Source organism: Mixophyes fleayi, chromosome 1, assembly GCF_038048845.1.
Source record: "Mixophyes fleayi isolate aMixFle1 chromosome 1, aMixFle1.hap1, whole genome shotgun sequence".
Classification (NCBI taxonomy): domain Eukaryota; kingdom Metazoa; phylum Chordata; class Amphibia; order Anura; family Limnodynastidae; genus Mixophyes; species Mixophyes fleayi.
Genome location: NC_134402.1, coordinates 352,789,718 through 352,806,643, shown reverse-complemented (window position 1 = coordinate 352,806,643; position 16,926 = coordinate 352,789,718). Strand labels below are relative to the sequence as shown.

General features: G+C 39.0%; 7 non-coding genes across 7 annotated transcripts; all 7 read left to right on the top strand.

The window, feature by feature from the left end:
* Window positions 1–1,178: 1,178 nt before the first annotated feature.
* Window positions 1,179–1,250, top strand: TRNAD-GUC (transfer RNA aspartic acid (anticodon GUC)). The gene has a single exon. It is a non-coding gene; the product is annotated as a tRNA-Asp (tRNA).
* Window positions 1,251–3,224: 1,974 nt separating this feature from the next.
* Window positions 3,225–3,296, top strand: TRNAD-GUC (transfer RNA aspartic acid (anticodon GUC)). Its single transcript has one exon. It is a non-coding gene; the product is annotated as a tRNA-Asp (tRNA).
* A 1,759-nt stretch (window positions 3,297–5,055) lies between these two features.
* TRNAD-GUC (transfer RNA aspartic acid (anticodon GUC)) lies at window positions 5,056–5,127 on the top strand. The gene has a single exon. It is a non-coding gene; the product is annotated as a tRNA-Asp (tRNA).
* A 1,974-nt stretch (window positions 5,128–7,101) lies between these two features.
* Window positions 7,102–7,173, top strand: TRNAD-GUC (transfer RNA aspartic acid (anticodon GUC)). The gene has a single exon. It is a non-coding gene; the product is annotated as a tRNA-Asp (tRNA).
* Window positions 7,174–9,147: 1,974 nt separating this feature from the next.
* Window positions 9,148–9,219, top strand: TRNAD-GUC (transfer RNA aspartic acid (anticodon GUC)). The gene has a single exon. It is a non-coding gene; the product is annotated as a tRNA-Asp (tRNA).
* Window positions 9,220–11,193: 1,974 nt separating this feature from the next.
* On the top strand, window positions 11,194–11,265 carry TRNAD-GUC (transfer RNA aspartic acid (anticodon GUC)). Its single transcript has one exon. It is a non-coding gene; the product is annotated as a tRNA-Asp (tRNA).
* A 3,715-nt stretch (window positions 11,266–14,980) lies between these two features.
* Window positions 14,981–15,052, top strand: TRNAD-GUC (transfer RNA aspartic acid (anticodon GUC)). Its single transcript has one exon. It is a non-coding gene; the product is annotated as a tRNA-Asp (tRNA).
* Window positions 15,053–16,926: the final 1,874 nt, after the last annotated feature.

Here is a 16,926-nt window from a genome sequence, read left to right as displayed (position 1 = left end):
TTCCAATTGTCTGAAGGCAGCACACTGTTCTAGGGGAGGTTTAGTCCATCGGTGCAAGCCAACTTTGGAATTAAAAGAACAAACATTTTCCTTTTCTAGGACACCACAAATATAATATCCTGGGTTGTTTTAAGAGATCTGTAGGCCCGATACACCACATTAGTGGGCCCTGTTCTCAGGGACGTTCCTGGTCAGGTGCCTTCTGAAACTATCCTCTTGCCATGTCCTGGTCCACTTTTATGAGATCAAAATTTTGGACTCATTCCACCACTTTTATGAGCACATTTTTATTAGCAATTTAGTTCCGGGAGGAAATGGGTTTTGCTAAATTCTTTTGGACTTTCCCCAGGATCTTGATCACCTGCATAGACAAAGAATTGGCATCGGAAGCATCAGAATTAGAGGAAAAGAAAAATGATTTTGCATGTCTGCTGTAAATACAAAAGAAAGTTATAGACCCAGCACATGATTGTGCTTATTATAGGCAAACTCAGCCCAAGGTACATATTTTGGCCAATATAAGCGATTCTCTGGCACATGACACTTTACTTATTGATTCCAAATTTGGTTTACTTATTCTGCCTGTCCATCGTAACATAAAGAAAAAAATGCAGTCTGGCGCCAAGGAGATTGCAAAACGCCTTGTACAATTTGGAGATAAACCGTGTACCTCTATCAAAGACAATATTCCCTGTTATTCCATGCAACCTTAAAATATGGGTGTTAAATACATTGGCTAATTTCCGAGCTGAATGCACCCGAGAAAGCAGAAGAAGTAGAGTCGCTTTTACTGAAACGGACAACGTTAAATCAAATGATAGATCTACCGATGGACACTGGCAAATCAACTATAAAAATCATTATAAATGTTACTGTATGCATAGGAAGAACTCACTGCCAGGATGAATTGGCAGAGCTTCCGTGCAGCTAGTCCATAGATTATCGGGATTGGGAGAGTGAGAAAATGATAACTAGAGCAATGTCTCAAATAAATTGACTTTGTGCATGTTGTACAATAATAAGCATAGATTTTGACGCTTGCAAAAGAGTAGGCCACCAGATGGATCCATTAATGATTTCAATAGTTTTCATAAGCATGCAAGTCACTAGAAATATTAATGTATACGTAGCAAAAAAACGTCTTCTAGGACGTAATGGCGGAGGGGTTGTGCAGCTAATCCTCGTTAGTATAGTGGTAAGTATCCCCGCCTGTCACGCGGGAGACCGGGGTTCGATTCCCCGACGGGGAGGCCTTTGTGCTTTTATTTCTCCAGTATAGATACATAGCAAAAAAGCAATAAAAGTACCTTAAGGCTATGCAACAACTCAAATCTATTAAAAAGGAATTGAGTACATCGGGAAAAAACACACGCATGCAGAAAAGTGGAATAGCCCACGTGGATAAAAACACACAAATCAATAAAAATATTATTGAATACATAGAAAAACATCATCAATTGAAAAGAAATAGAATCTTAGAGAAGACTGATAAAATACATTAGCAGCCATTAAAAATATAATTCACCTATCCCCCTTGATAAGTTCAATAAAGCATATAGAGCACTCAGTCTCCAGTTAAGAACATTTACATAACTACCAGGCCCTGTTTTATAATGTTTGACCACGTTTCCCCTGCCGCTCTCTGTGTTATCCCTTACCACCAGCAATTTAGCTCTCCATCTGTCCAAGCCCTTTATGCATCCCATCTATACCAAATGAACACATGGAATGTGTACAACCCTTATTGAGCCCATAGTTGAATGTTTATATCTTGTAAATAATAAAAAGCTAAAATATATATGAAAAAGAATGATGCACTGGGCGTTGCCTCTGTATCCCTGCTGCCTTATTCCTTTGCCTTTATAGCTCTTCCATAAGTCAGGGTTTGATAATCATTCATCTATACATATAACTTCTATTATCGCAACCGTGGCATTCTTTTATGTCCTCCAGCAGCAAAAACCAGTGAGTAACCCCCTCCCATAAATACTTGGAACACATGTCAAAGATTACGGCATTTATAAACCCCCCATTATTACTGTTTCCAATTGTCTGAAGGCAGCACACTGTTCTAGGGGAGGTTTAGTCCATCGGTGCAAGCCAACTTTGGAATTAAAAGAACAAACATTTTCCTTTTCTAGGACACCACAAATATAATATCCTGGGTTGTTTTAAGAGATCTGTAGGCCCGATACACCACATTAGTGGGCCCTGTTCTCAGGGACGTTCCTGGTCAGGTGCCTTCTGAAACTATCCTCTTGCCATGTCCTGGTCCACTTTTATGAGATCAAAATTTTGGACTCATTCCACCACTTTTATGAGCACATTTTTATTAGCAATTTAGTTCCGGGAGGAAATGGGTTTTGCTAAATTCTTTTGGACTTTCCCCAGGATCTTGATCACCTGCATAGACAAAGAATTGGCATCGGAAGCATCAGAATTAGAGGAAAAGAAAAATGATTTTGCATGTCTGCTGTAAATACAAAAGAAAGTTATAGACCCAGCACATGATTGGAAACTCTTATTATAGGCAAACTCAGCCCAAGGTACATATTTTGGCCAATATAAGCGATTCTCTGGCACATGACACTTTACTTATTGATTCCAAATTTGGTTTACTTATTCTGCCTGTCCATCGTAACATAAAGAAAAAAATGCAGTCTGGCGCCAAGGAGATTGCAAAACGCCTTGTACAATTTGGAGATAAACCGTGTACCTCTATCAAAGACAATATTCCCTGTTATTCCATGCAACCTTAAAATATGGGTGTTAAATACATTGGCTAATTTCCGAGCTGAATGCACCCGAGAAAGCAGAAGAAGTAGAGTCGCTTTTACTGAAACGGACAACGTTAAATCAAATGATAGATCTACCGATGGACACTGGCAAATCAACTATAAAAATCATTATAAATGTTACTGTATGCATAGGAAGAACTCACTGCCAGGATGAATTGGCAGAGCTTCCGTGCAGCTAGTCCATAGATTATCGGGATTGGGAGAGTGAGAAAATGATAACTAGAGCAATGTCTCAAATAAATTGACTTTGTGCATGTTGTACAATAATAAGCATAGATTTTGACGCTTGCAAAAGAGTAGGCCACCAGATGGATCCATTAATGATTTCAATAGTTTTCATAAGCATGCAAGTCACTAGAAATATTAATGTATACGTAGCAAAAAAACGTCTTCTAGGACGTAATGGCGGAGGGGTTGTGCAGCTAATCCTTGTTAGTATAGTGGTAAGTATCCCCGCCTGTCACGCGGGAGACCGGGGTTCGATTCCCCGACGGGGAGGCCTTTGTGCTTTTATTTCTCCAGTATAGATACATAGCAAAAAAGCAATAAAAGTATCACCTATCCCCCTTGATAAGTTCAATAAAGCATATAGAGCACTCAGTCTCCAGTTAAGAACATTTACATAACTACCAGGCCCTGTTTTATAATGTTTGACCACGTTTCCTCTGCCGCTCTCTGTGTTATCCCTTACCACCAGCAATTTAGCTCTCCATCTGTCCAAGCCCTTTATGCATCCCATCTATACCAAATGAACACATGGAATGTGTACAACCCTTATTGAGCCCATAGTTGAATGTTTATATCTTGTAAATAATAAAAAGCTAAAATATATATGAAAAAGAATGATGCACTGGGCGTTGCCTCTGTATCCCTGCTGCCTTATTCCTTTGCCTTTATAGCTCTTCCATAAGTCAGGGTTTGATAATCATTCATCTATACATATAACTTCTATTATCGCAACCGTGGCATTCTTTTATGTCCTCCAGCAGCAAAAACCAGTGAGTAACCCCCTCCCATAAATACTTGGAACACATGTCAAAGATTACGGCATTTATAAACCCCCCATTATTACTGTTTCCAATTGTCTGAAGGCAGCACACTGTTCTAGGGAAAGTTTAGTCCATCGGTGCAAGCCAACTTTGGAATTAAAAGAACAAACATTTTCCTTTTCTAGGACACCACAAATATAATATCCTGGGTTGTTTTAAGAGATCTGTAGGCCCGATACACCACATTAGTGGGCCCTGTTCTCAGGGACGTTCCTGGTCAGGTGCCTTCTGAAACTATCCTCTTGCCATGTCCTGGTCCACTTTTATGAGATCAAAATTTTGGACTCATTCCACCACTTTTATGAGCACATTTTTATTAGCAATTTAGTTCCGGGAGGAAATGGGTTTTGCTAAATTCTTTTGGACTTTCCCCAGGATCTTGATCACCTGCATAGACAAAGAATTGGCATCGGAAGCATCAGAATTAGAGGAAAAGAAAAATGATTTTGCATGTCTGCTGTAAATACAAAAGAAAGTTATAGACCCAGCACATGATTGGAAACTCTTATTATAGGCAAACTCAGCCCAAGGTACATATTTTGGCCAATATAAGCGATTCTCTGGCACATGACACTTTACTTATTGATTCCAAATTTGGTTTACTTATTCTGCCTGTCCATCGTAACATAAAGAAAAAAATGCAGTCTGGCGCCAAGGAGATTGCAAAACGCCTTGTACAATTTGGAGATAAACCGTGTACCTCTATCAAAGACAATATTCCCTGTTATTCCATGCAACCTTAAAATATGGGTGTTAAATACATTGGCTAATTTCCGAGCTGAATGCACCCGAGAAAGCAGAAGAAGTAGAGTCGCTTTTACTGAAACGGACAACGTTAAATCAAATGATAGATCTACCGATGGACACTGGCAAATCAACTATAAAAATCATTATAAATGTTACTGTATGCATAGGAAGAACTCACTGCCAGGATGAATTGGCAGAGCTTCCGTGCAGCTAGTCCATAGATTATCGGGATTGGGAGAGTGAGAAAATGATAACTAGAGCAATGTCTCAAATAAATTGACTTTGTGCATGTTGTACAATAATAAGCATAGATTTTGACGCTTGCAAAAGAGTAGGCCACCAGATGGATCCATTAATGATTTCAATAGTTTTCATAAGCATGCAAGTCACTAGAAATATTAATGTATACGTAGCAAAAAAACGTCTTCTAGGACGTAATGGCGGATGGGTTGTGCAGCTAATCCTCGTTAGTATAGTGGTAAGTATCCCCGCCTGTCACGCGGGAGACCGGGGTTCGATTCCCCGACGGGGAGGCCTTTGTGCTTTTATTTCTCCAGTATAGATACATAGCAAAAAAGCAATAAAAGTACCTTAAGGCTATGCAACAACTCAAATCTATTAAAAAGGAATTGAGTACATCGGAAAAAAACACACGCATGCAGAAAAGTGGAATAGCCCACGTGGATAAAAACACACAAATCAATAAAAATATTATTGAATACATAGAAAAACATCATCAATTGAAAAGAAATAGAATCTTAGAGAAGACTGATAAAATACATTAGCAGCCATTAAAAATATCATTCACCTATCCCCCTTGATAAGTTCAATAAAGCATATAGAGCACTCAGTCTCCAGTTAAGAACATTTACATAACTACCAGGCCCTGTTTTATAATGTTTGACCACGTTTCCCCTGCCGCTCTCTGTGTTATCCCTTACCACCAGCAATTTAGCTCTCCATCTGTCCAAGCCCTTTATGCATCCCATCTATACCAAATGAACACATGGAATGTGTACAACCCTTATTGAGCCCATAGTTGAATGTTTATATCTTGTAAATAATAAAAAGCTAAAATATATATGAAAAAGAATGATGCACTGGGCGTTGCCTCTGTATCCCTGCTGCCTTATTCCTTTGCCTTTATAGCTCTTCCATAAGTCAGGGTTTGATAATCATTCATCTATACATATAACTTCTATTATCGCAACCGTGGCATTCTTTTATGTCCTCCAGCAGCAAAAACCAGTGAGTAACCCCCTCCCATAAATACTTGGAACACATGTCAAAGATTACGGCATTTATAAACCCCCCATTATTACTGTTTCCAATTGTCTGAAGGCAGCACACTGTTCTAGGGGAGGTTTAGTCCATCGGTGCAAGCCAACTTTGGAATTAAAAGAACAAACATTTTCCTTTTCTAGGACACCACAAATATAATATCCTGGGTTGTTTTAAGAGATCTGTAGGCCCGATACACCACATTAGTGGGCCCTGTTCTCAGGGACGTTCCTGGTCAGGTGCCTTCTGAAACTATCCTCTTGCCATGTCCTGGTCCACTTTTATGAGATCAAAATTTTGGACTCATTCCACCACTTTTATGAGCACATTTTTATTAGCAATTTAGTTCCGGGAGGAAATGGGTTTTGCTAAATTCTTTTGGACTTTCCCCAGGATCTTGATCACCTGCATAGACAAAGAATTGGCATCGGAAGCATCAGAATTAGAGGAAAAGAAAAATGATTTTGCATGTCTGCTGTAAATACAAAAGAAAGTTATAGACCCAGCACATGATTGGAAACTCTTATTATAGGCAAACTCAGCCCAAGGTACATATTTTGGCCAATATAAGCGATTCTCTGGCACATGACACTTTACTTATTGATTCCAAATTTGGTTTACTTATTCTGCCTGTCCATCGTAACATAAAGAAAAAAATGCAGTCTGGCGCCAAGGAGATTGCAAAACGCCTTGTACAATTTGGAGATAAACCGTGTACCTCTATCAAAGACAATATTCCCTGTTATTCCATGCAACCTTAAAATATGGGTGTTAAATACATTGGCTAATTTCCGAGCTGAATGCACCCGAGAAAGCAGAAGAAGTAGAGTCGCTTTTACTGAAACGGACAACGTTAAATCAAATGATAGATCTACCGATGGACACTGGCAAATCAACTATAAAAATCATTATAAATGTTACTGTATGCATAGGAAGAACTCACTGCCAGGATGAATTGGCAGAGCTTCCGTGCAGCTAGTCCATAGATTATCGGGATTGGGAGAGTGAGAAAATGATAACTAGAGCAATGTCTCAAATAAATTGACTTTGTGCATGTTGTACAATAATAAGCATAGATTTTGACGCTTGCAAAAGAGTAGGCCACCAGATGGATCCATTAATGATTTCAATAGTTTTCATAAGCATGCAAGTCACTAGAAATATTAATGTATACGTAGCAAAAAAACGTCTTCTAGGACGTAATGGCGAAGGGGTTGTGCAGCTAATCCTCGTTAGTATAGTGGTAAGTATCCCCGCCTGTCACGCGGGAGACCGGGGTTCGATTCCCCGACGGGGAGGCCTTTGTGCTTTTATTTCTCCAGTATAGATACATAGCAAAAAAGCAATAAAAGTACCTTAAGGCTATGCAACAACTCAAATCTATTAAAAAGGAATTGAGTACATCGGAAAAAAACACACGCATGCAGAAAAGTGGAATAGCCCACGTGGATAAAAACACACAAATCAATAAAAATATTATTGAATACATAGAAAAACATCATCAATTGAAAAGAAATAGAATCTTAGAGAAGACTGATAAAATACATTAGCAGCCATTAAAAATATCATTCACCTATCCCCCTTGATAAGTTCAATAAAGCATATAGAGCACTCAGTCTCCAGTTAAGAACATTTACATAACTACCAGGCCCTGTTTTATAATGTTTGACCACGTTTCCCCTGCCGCTCTCTGTGTTATCCCTTACCACCAGCAATTTAGCTCTCCATCTGTCCAAGCCCTTTATGCATCCCATCTATACCAAATGAACACATGGAATGTGTACAACCCTTATTGAGCCCATAGTTGAATGTTTATATCTTGTAAATAATAAAAAGCTAAAATATATATGAAAAAGAATGATGCACTGGGCGTTGCCTCTGTATCCCTGCTGCCTTATTCCTTTGCCTTTATAGCTCTTCCATAAGTCAGGGTTTGATAATCATTCATCTATACATATAACTTCTATTATCGCAACCGTGGCATTCTTTTATGTCCTCCAGCAGCAAAAACCAGTGAGTAACCCCCTCCCATAAATACTTGGAACACATGTCAAAGATTACGGCATTTATAAACCCCCCATTATTACTGTTTCCAATTGTCTGAAGGCAGCACACTGTTCTAGGGGAGGTTTAGTCCATCGGTGCAAGCCAACTTTGGAATTAAAAGAACAAACATTTTCCTTTTCTAGGACACCACAAATATAATATCCTGGGTTGTTTTAAGAGATCTGTAGGCCCGATACACCACATTAGTGGGCCCTGTTCTCAGGGACGTTCCTGGTCAGGTGCCTTCTGAAACTATCCTCTTGCCATGTCCTGGTCCACTTTTATGAGATCAAAATTTTGGACTCATTCCACCACTTTTATGAGCACATTTTTATTAGCAATTTAGTTCCGGGAGGAAATGGGTTTTGCTAAATTCTTTTGGACTTTCCCCAGGATCTTGATCACCTGCATAGACAAAGAATTGGCATCGGAAGCATCAGAATTAGAGGAAAAGAAAAATGATTTTGCATGTCTGCTGTAAATACAAAAGAAAGTTATAGACCCAGCACATGATTGGAAACTCTTATTATAGGCAAACTCAGCCCAAGGTACATATTTTGGCCAATATAAGCGATTCTCTGGCACATGACACTTTACTTATTGATTCCAAATTTGGTTTACTTATTCTGCCTGTCCATCGTAACATAAAGAAAAAAATGCAGTCTGGCGCCAAGGAGATTGCAAAACGCCTTGTACAATTTGGAGATAAACCGTGTACCTCTATCAAAGACAATATTCCCTGTTATTCCATGCAACCTTAAAATATGGGTGTTAAATACATTGGCTAATTTCCGAGCTGAATGCACCCGAGAAAGCAGAAGAAGTAGAGTCGCTTTTACTGAAACGGACAACGTTAAATCAAATGATAGATCTACCGATGGACACTGGCAAATCAACTATAAAAATCATTATAAATGTTACTGTATGCATAGGAAGAACTCACTGCCAGGATGAATTGGCAGAGCTTCCGTGCAGCTAGTCCATAGATTATCGGGATTGGGAGAGTGAGAAAATGATAACTAGAGCAATGTCTCAAATAAATTGACTTTGTGCATGTTGTACAATAATAAGCATAGATTTTGACGCTTGCAAAAGAGTAGGCCACCAGATGGATCCATTAATGATTTCAATAGTTTTCATAAGCATGCAAGTCACTAGAAATATTAATGTATACGTAGCAAAAAAACGTCTTCTAGGACGTAATGGCGAAGGGGTTGTGCAGCTAATCCTCGTTAGTATAGTGGTAAGTATCCCCGCCTGTCACGCGGGAGACCGGGGTTCGATTCCCCGACGGGGAGGCCTTTGTGCTTTTATTTCTCCAGTATAGATACATAGCAAAAAAGCAATAAAAGTACCTTAAGGCTATGCAACAACTCAAATCTATTAAAAAGGAATTGAGTACATCGGAAAAAAACACACGCATGCAGAAAAGTGGAATAGCCCACGTGGATAAAAACACACAAATCAATAAAAATATTATTGAATACATAGAAAAACATCATCAATTGAAAAGAAATAGAATCTTAGAGAAGACTGATAAAATACATTAGCAGCCATTAAAAATATCATTCACCTATCCCCCTTGATAAGTTCAATAAAGCATATAGAGCACTCAGTCTCCAGTTAAGAACATTTACATAACTACCAGGCCCTGTTTTATAATGTTTGACCACGTTTCCCCTGCCGCTCTCTGTGTTATCCCTTACCACCAGCAATTTAGCTCTCCATCTGTCCAAGCCCTTTATGCATCCCATCTATACCAAATGAACACATGGAATGTGTACAACCCTTATTGAGCCCATAGTTGAATGTTTATATCTTGTAAATAATAAAAAGCTAAAATATATATGAAAAAGAATGATGCACTGGGCGTTGCCTCTGTATCCCTGCTGCCTTATTCCTTTGCCTTTATAGCTCTTCCATAAGTCAGGGTTTGATAATCATTCATCTATACATATAACTTCTATTATCGCAACCGTGGCATTCTTTTATGTCCTCCAGCAGCAAAAACCAGTGAGTAACCCCCTCCCATAAATACTTGGAACACATGTCAAAGATTACGGCATTTATAAACCCCCCATTATTACTGTTTCCAATTGTCTGAAGGCAGCACACTGTTCTAGGGGAGGTTTAGTCCATCGGTGCAAGCCAACTTTGGAATTAAAAGAACAAACATTTTCCTTTTCTAGGACACCACAAATATAATATCCTGGGTTGTTTTAAGAGATCTGTAGGCCCGATACACCACATTAGTGGGCCCTGTTCTCAGGGACGTTCCTGGTCAGGTGCCTTCTGAAACTATCCTCTTGCCATGTCCTGGTCCACTTTTATGAGATCAAAATTTTGGACTCATTCCACCACTTTTATGAGCACATTTTTATTAGCAATTTAGTTCCGGGAGGAAATGGGTTTTGCTAAATTCTTTTGGACTTTCCCCAGGATCTTGATCACCTGCATAGACAAAGAATTGGCATCGGAAGCATCAGAATTAGAGGAAAAGAAAAATGATTTTGCATGTCTGCTGTAAATACAAAAGAAAGTTATAGACCCAGCACATGATTGGAAACTCTTATTATAGGCAAACTCAGCCCAAGGTACATATTTTGGCCAATATAAGCGATTCTCTGGCACATGACACTTTACTTATTGATTCCAAATTTGGTTTACTTATTCTGCCTGTCCATCGTAACATAAAGAAAAAAATGCAGTCTGGCGCCAAGGAGATTGCAAAACGCCTTGTACAATTTGGAGATAAACCGTGTACCTCTATCAAAGACAATATTCCCTGTTATTCCATGCAACCTTAAAATATGGGTGTTAAATACATTGGCTAATTTCCGAGCTGAATGCACCCGAGAAAGCAGAAGAAGTAGAGTCGCTTTTACTGAAACGGACAACGTTAAATCAAATGATAGATCTACCGATGGACACTGGCAAATCAACTATAAAAATCATTATAAATGTTACTGTATGCATAGGAAGAACTCACTGCCAGGATGAATTGGCAGAGCTTCCGTGCAGCTAGTCCATAGATTATCGGGATTGGGAGAGTGAGAAAATGATAACTAGAGCAATGTCTCAAATAAATTGACTTTGTGCATGTTGTACAATAATAAGCATAGATTTTGACGCTTGCAAAAGAGTAGGCCACCAGATGGATCCATTAATGATTTCAATAGTTTTCATAAGCATGCAAGTCACTAGAAATATTAATGTATACGTAGCAAAAAAACGTCTTCTAGGACGTAATGGCGAAGGGGTTGTGCAGCTAATCCTCGTTAGTATAGTGGTAAGTATCCCCGCCTGTCACGCGGGAGACCGGGGTTCGATTCCCCGACGGGGAGGCCTTTGTGCTTTTATTTCTCCAGTATAGATACATAGCAAAAAAGCAATAAAAGTACCTTAAGGCTATGCAACAACTCAAATCTATTAAAAAGGAATTGAGTACATCGGAAAAAAACACACGCATGCAGAAAAGTGGAATAGCCCACGTGGATAAAAACACACAAATCAATAAAAATATTATTGAATACATAGAAAAACATCATCAATTGAAAAGAAATAGAATCTTAGAGAAGACTGATAAAATACATTAGCAGCCATTAAAAATATCATTCACCTATCCCCCTTGATAAGTTCAATAAAGCATATAGAGCACTCAGTCTCCAGTTAAGAACATTTACATAACTACCAGGCCCTGTTTTATAATGTTTGACCACGTTTCCCCTGCCGCTCTCTGTGTTATCCCTTACCACCAGCAATTTAGCTCTCCATCTGTCCAAGCCCTTTATGCATCCCATCTATACCAAATGAACACATGGAATGTGTACAACCCTTATTGAGCCCATAGTTGAATGTTTATATCTTGTAAATAATAAAAAGCTAAAATATATATGAAAAAGAATGATGCACTGGGCGTTGCCTCTGTATCCCTGCTGCCTTATTCCTTTGCCTTTATAGCTCTTCCATAAGTCAGGGTTTGATAATCATTCATCTATACATATAACTTCTATTATCGCAACCGTGGCATTCTTTTATGTCCTCCAGCAGCAAAAACCAGTGAGTAACCCCCTCCCATAAATACTTGGAACACATGTCAAAGATTACGGCATTTATAAACCCCCCATTATTACTGTTTCCAATTGTCTGAAGGCAGCACACTGTTCTAGGGGAGGTTTAGTCCATCGGTGCAAGCCAACTTTGGAATTAAAAGAACAAACATTTTCCTTTTCTAGGACACCACAAATATAATATCCTGGGTTGTTTTAAGAGATCTGTAGGCCCGATACACCACATTAGTGGGCCCTGTTCTCAGGGACGTTCCTGGTCAGGTGCCTTCTGAAACTATCCTCTTGCCATGTCCTGGTCCACTTTTATGAGATCAAAATTTTGGACTCATTCCACCACTTTTATGAGCACATTTTTATTAGCAATTTAGTTCTGGGAGGAAATGGGTTTTGCTAAATTCTTTTGGACTTTCCCCAGGATCTTGATCACCTGCATAGACAAAGAATTGGCATCGGAAGCATCAGAATTAGAGGAAAAGAAAAATGATTTTGCATGTCTGCTGTAAATACAAAAGAAAGTTATAGACCCAGCACATGATTGGAAACTCTTATTATAGGCAAACTCAGCCCAAGGTACATATTTTGGCCAATATAAGCGATTCTCTGGCACATGACACTTTACTTATTGATTCCAAATTTGGTTTACTTATTCTGCCTGTCCATCGTAACATAAAGAAAAAAATGCAGTCTGGCGCCAAGGAGATTGCAAAACGCCTTGTACAATTTGGAGATAAACCGTGTACCTCTATCAAAGACAATATTCCCTGTTATTCCATGCAACCTTAAAATATGGGTGTTAAATACATTGGCTAATTTCCGAGCTGAATGCACCCGAGAAAGCAGAAGAAGTAGAGTCGCTTTTACTGAAACGGACAACGTTAAATCAAATGATAGATCTACCGATGGACACTGGCAAATCAACTATAAAAATCATTATAAATGTTACTGTATGCATAGGAAGAACTCACTGCCAGGATGAATTGGCAGAGCTTCCGTGCAGCTAGTCCATAGATTATCGGGATTGGGAGAGTGAGAAAATGATAACTAGAGCAATGTCTCAAATAAATTGACCTTGTGCATGTTGTACAATAATAAGCATAGATTTTGACGCTTGCAAAAGAGTAGGCCACCAGATGGATCCATTAATGATTTCAATAGTTTTCATAAGCATGCAAGTCACTAGAAATATTAATGTATACGTAGCAAAAAAACGTCTTCTAGGACGTAATGGCGGAGGGGTTGTGCAGCTAATCCTCGTTAGTATAGTGGTAAGTATCCCCGCCTGTCACGCGGGAGACCGGGGTTCGATTCCCCAACGGGGAGGCCTTTGTGCTTTTATTTCTCCAGTATAGATACATAGCAAAAAAGCAATAAAAGTACCTTAAGGCTATGCAACAACTCAAATCTATTAAAAAGGAATTGAGTACACCAGCAATTTAGCTCTCCATCTGTCCAAGCCCTTTATGCATCCCATCTATACCAAATGAACACATGGAATGTGTACAACCCTTATTGAGCCCATAGTTGAATGTTTATATCTTGTAAATAATAAAAAGCTAAAATATATATGAAAAAGAATGATGCACTGGGCGTTGCCTCTGTATCCCTGCTGCCTTATTCCTTTGCCTTTATAGCTCTTCCATAAGTCAGGGTTTGATAATCATTCATCTATACATATAACTTCTATTATCGCAACCGTGGCATTCTTTTATGTCCTCCAGCAGCAAAAACCAGTGAGTAACCCCCTCCCATAAATACTTGGAACACATGTCAAAGATTACGGCATTTATAAACCCCCCATTATTACTGTTTCCAATTGTCTGAAGGCAGCACACTGTTCTAGGGGAGGTTTAGTCCATCGGTGCAAGCCAACTTTGGAATTAAAAGAACAAACATTTTCCTTTTCTAGGACACCACAAATATAATATCCTGGGTTGTTTTAAGAGATCTGTAGGCCCGATACACCACATTAGTGGGCCCTGTTCTCAGGGACGTTCCTGGTCAGGTGCCTTCTGAAACTATCCTCTTGCCATGTCCTGGTCCACTTTTATGAGATCAAAATTTTGGACTCATTCCACCACTTTTATGAGCACATTTTTATTAGCAATTTAGTTCCGGGAGGAAATGGGTTTTGCTAAATTCTTTTGGACTTTCCCCAGGATCTTGATCACCTGCATAGACAAAGAATTGGCATCGGAAGCATCAGAATTAGAGGAAAAGAAAAATGATTTTGCATGTCTGCTGTAAATACAAAAGAAAGTTATAGACCCAGCACATGATTGGAAACTCTTATTATAGGCAAACTCAGCCCAAGGTACATATTTTGGCCAATATAAGCGATTCTCTGGCACATGACACTTTACTTATTGATTCCAAATTTGGTTTACTTATTCTGCCTGTCCATCGTAACATAAAGAAAAAAATGCAGTCTGGCGCCAAGGAGATTGCAAAACGCCTTGTACAATTTGGAGATAAACCGTGTACCTCTATCAAAGACAATATTCCCTGTTATTCCATGCAACCTTAAAATATGGGTGTTAAATACATTGGCTAATTTCCGAGCTGAATGCACCCGAGAAAGCAGAAGAAGTAGAGTCGCTTTTACTGAAACGGACAACGTTAAATCAAATGATAGATCTACCGATGGACACTGGCAAATCAACTATAAAAATCATTATAAATGTTACTGTATGCATAGGAAGAACTCACTGCCAGGATGAATTGGCAGAGCTTCCGTGCAGCTAGTCCATAGATTATCGGGATTGGGAGAGTGAGAAAATGATAACTAGAGCAATGTCTCAAATAAATTGACTTTGTGCATGTTGTACAATAATAAGCATAGATTTTGACGCTTGCAAAAGAGTAGGCCACCAGATGGATCCATTAATGATTTCAATAGTTTTCATAAGCATGCAAGTCACTAGAAATATTAATGTATACGTAGCAAAAAAACGTCTTCTAGGACGTAATGGCGGAGTGGTTGTGCAGCTAATCCTCGTTAGTATAGTGGTAAGTATCCCCGCCTGTCACGCGGGAGACCGGGGTTCGATTCCCCGACGGGGAGGCCTTTGTGCTTTTATTTCTCCAGTATAGATACATAGCAAAAAAGCAATAAAAGTACCTTAAGGCTATGCAACAACTCAAATCTATTAAAAAGGAATTGAGTACATCGGAAAAAAACACACGCATGCAGAAAAGTGGAATAGCCCACGTGGATAAAAACACACAAATCAATAAAAATATTATTGAATACATAGAAAAACATCATCAATTGAAAAGAAATAGAATCTTAGAGAAGACTGATAAAATACATTAGCAGCCATTAAAAATATCATTCACCTATCCCCCTTGATAAGTTCAATAAAGCATATAGAGCACTCAGTCTCCAGTTAAGAACATTTACATAACTACCAGGCCCTGTTTTATAATGTTTGACCACGTTTCCCCTGCCGCTCTCTGTGTTATCCCTTACCACCAGCAATTTAGCTCTCCATCTGTCCAAGCCCTTTATGCATCCCATCTATACCAAATGAACACATGGAATGTGTACAACCCTTATTGAGCCCATAGTTGAATGTTTATATCTTGTAAATAATAAAAAGCTAAAATATATATGAAAAAGAATGATGCACTGGGCGTTGCCTCTGTATCCCTGCTGCCTTATTCCTTTGCCTTTATAGCTCTTCCATAAGTCAGGGTTTGATAATCATTCATCTATACATATAACTTCTATTATCGCAACCGTGGCATTCTTTTATGTCCTCCAGCAGCAAAAACCAGTGAGTAACCCCCTCCCATAAATACTTGGAACACATGTCAAAGATTACGGCATTTATAAACCCCCCATTATTACTGTTTCCAATTGTCTGAAGGCAGCACACTGTTCTAGGGGAGGTTTAGTCCATCGGTGCAAGCCAACTTTGGAATTAAAAGAACAAACATTTTCCTTTTCTAGGACACCACAAATATAATATCCTGGGTTGTTTTAAGAGATCTGTAGGCCCGATACACCACATTAGTGGGCCCTGTTCTCAGGGACGTTCCTGGTCAGGTGCCTTCTGAAACTATCCTCTTGCCATGTCCTGGTCCACTTTTATGAGATCAAAATTTTGGACTCATTCCACCACTTTTATGAGCACATTTTTATTAGCAATTTAGTTCCGGGAGGAAATGGGTTTTGCTAAATTCTTTTGGACTTTCCCCAGGATCTTGATCACCTGCATAGACAAAGAATTGGCATCGGAAGCATCAGAATTAGAGGAAAAGAAAAATGATTTTGCATGTCTGCTGTAAATACAAAAGAAAGTTATAGACCCAGCACATGATTGGAAACTCTTATTATAGGCAAACTCAGCCCAAGGTACATATTTTGGCCAATATAAGCGATTCTCTGGCACATGACACTTTACTTATTGATTCCAAATTTGGTTTACTTATTCTGCCTGTCCATCGTAACATAAAGAAAAAAATGCAGTCTGGCGCCAAGGAGATTGCAAAACGCCTTTTACAATTTGGAGATAAACCGTGTACCTCTATCAAAGACAATATTCCCTGTTATTCCATGCAACCTTAAAATATGGGTGTTAAATACATTGGCTAATTTCCGAGCTGAATGCACCCGAGAAAGCAGAAGAAGTAGAGTCGCTTTTACTGAAACGGACAACGTTAAATCAAATGATAGATCTACCGATGGACACTGGCAAATCAACTATAAAAATCATTATAAATGTTACTGTATGCATAGGAAGAACTCACTGCCAGGATGAATTGGCAGAGCTTCCGTGCAGCTAGTCCATAGATTATCGGGATTGGGAGAGTGAGAAAATGATAACTAGAGCAATGTCTCAAATAAATTGACTTTGTGCATGTTGTACAATAATAAGCATAGATTTTGACGCTTGCAAAAGAGTAGGCCACCAGATGGATCCATTAATGATT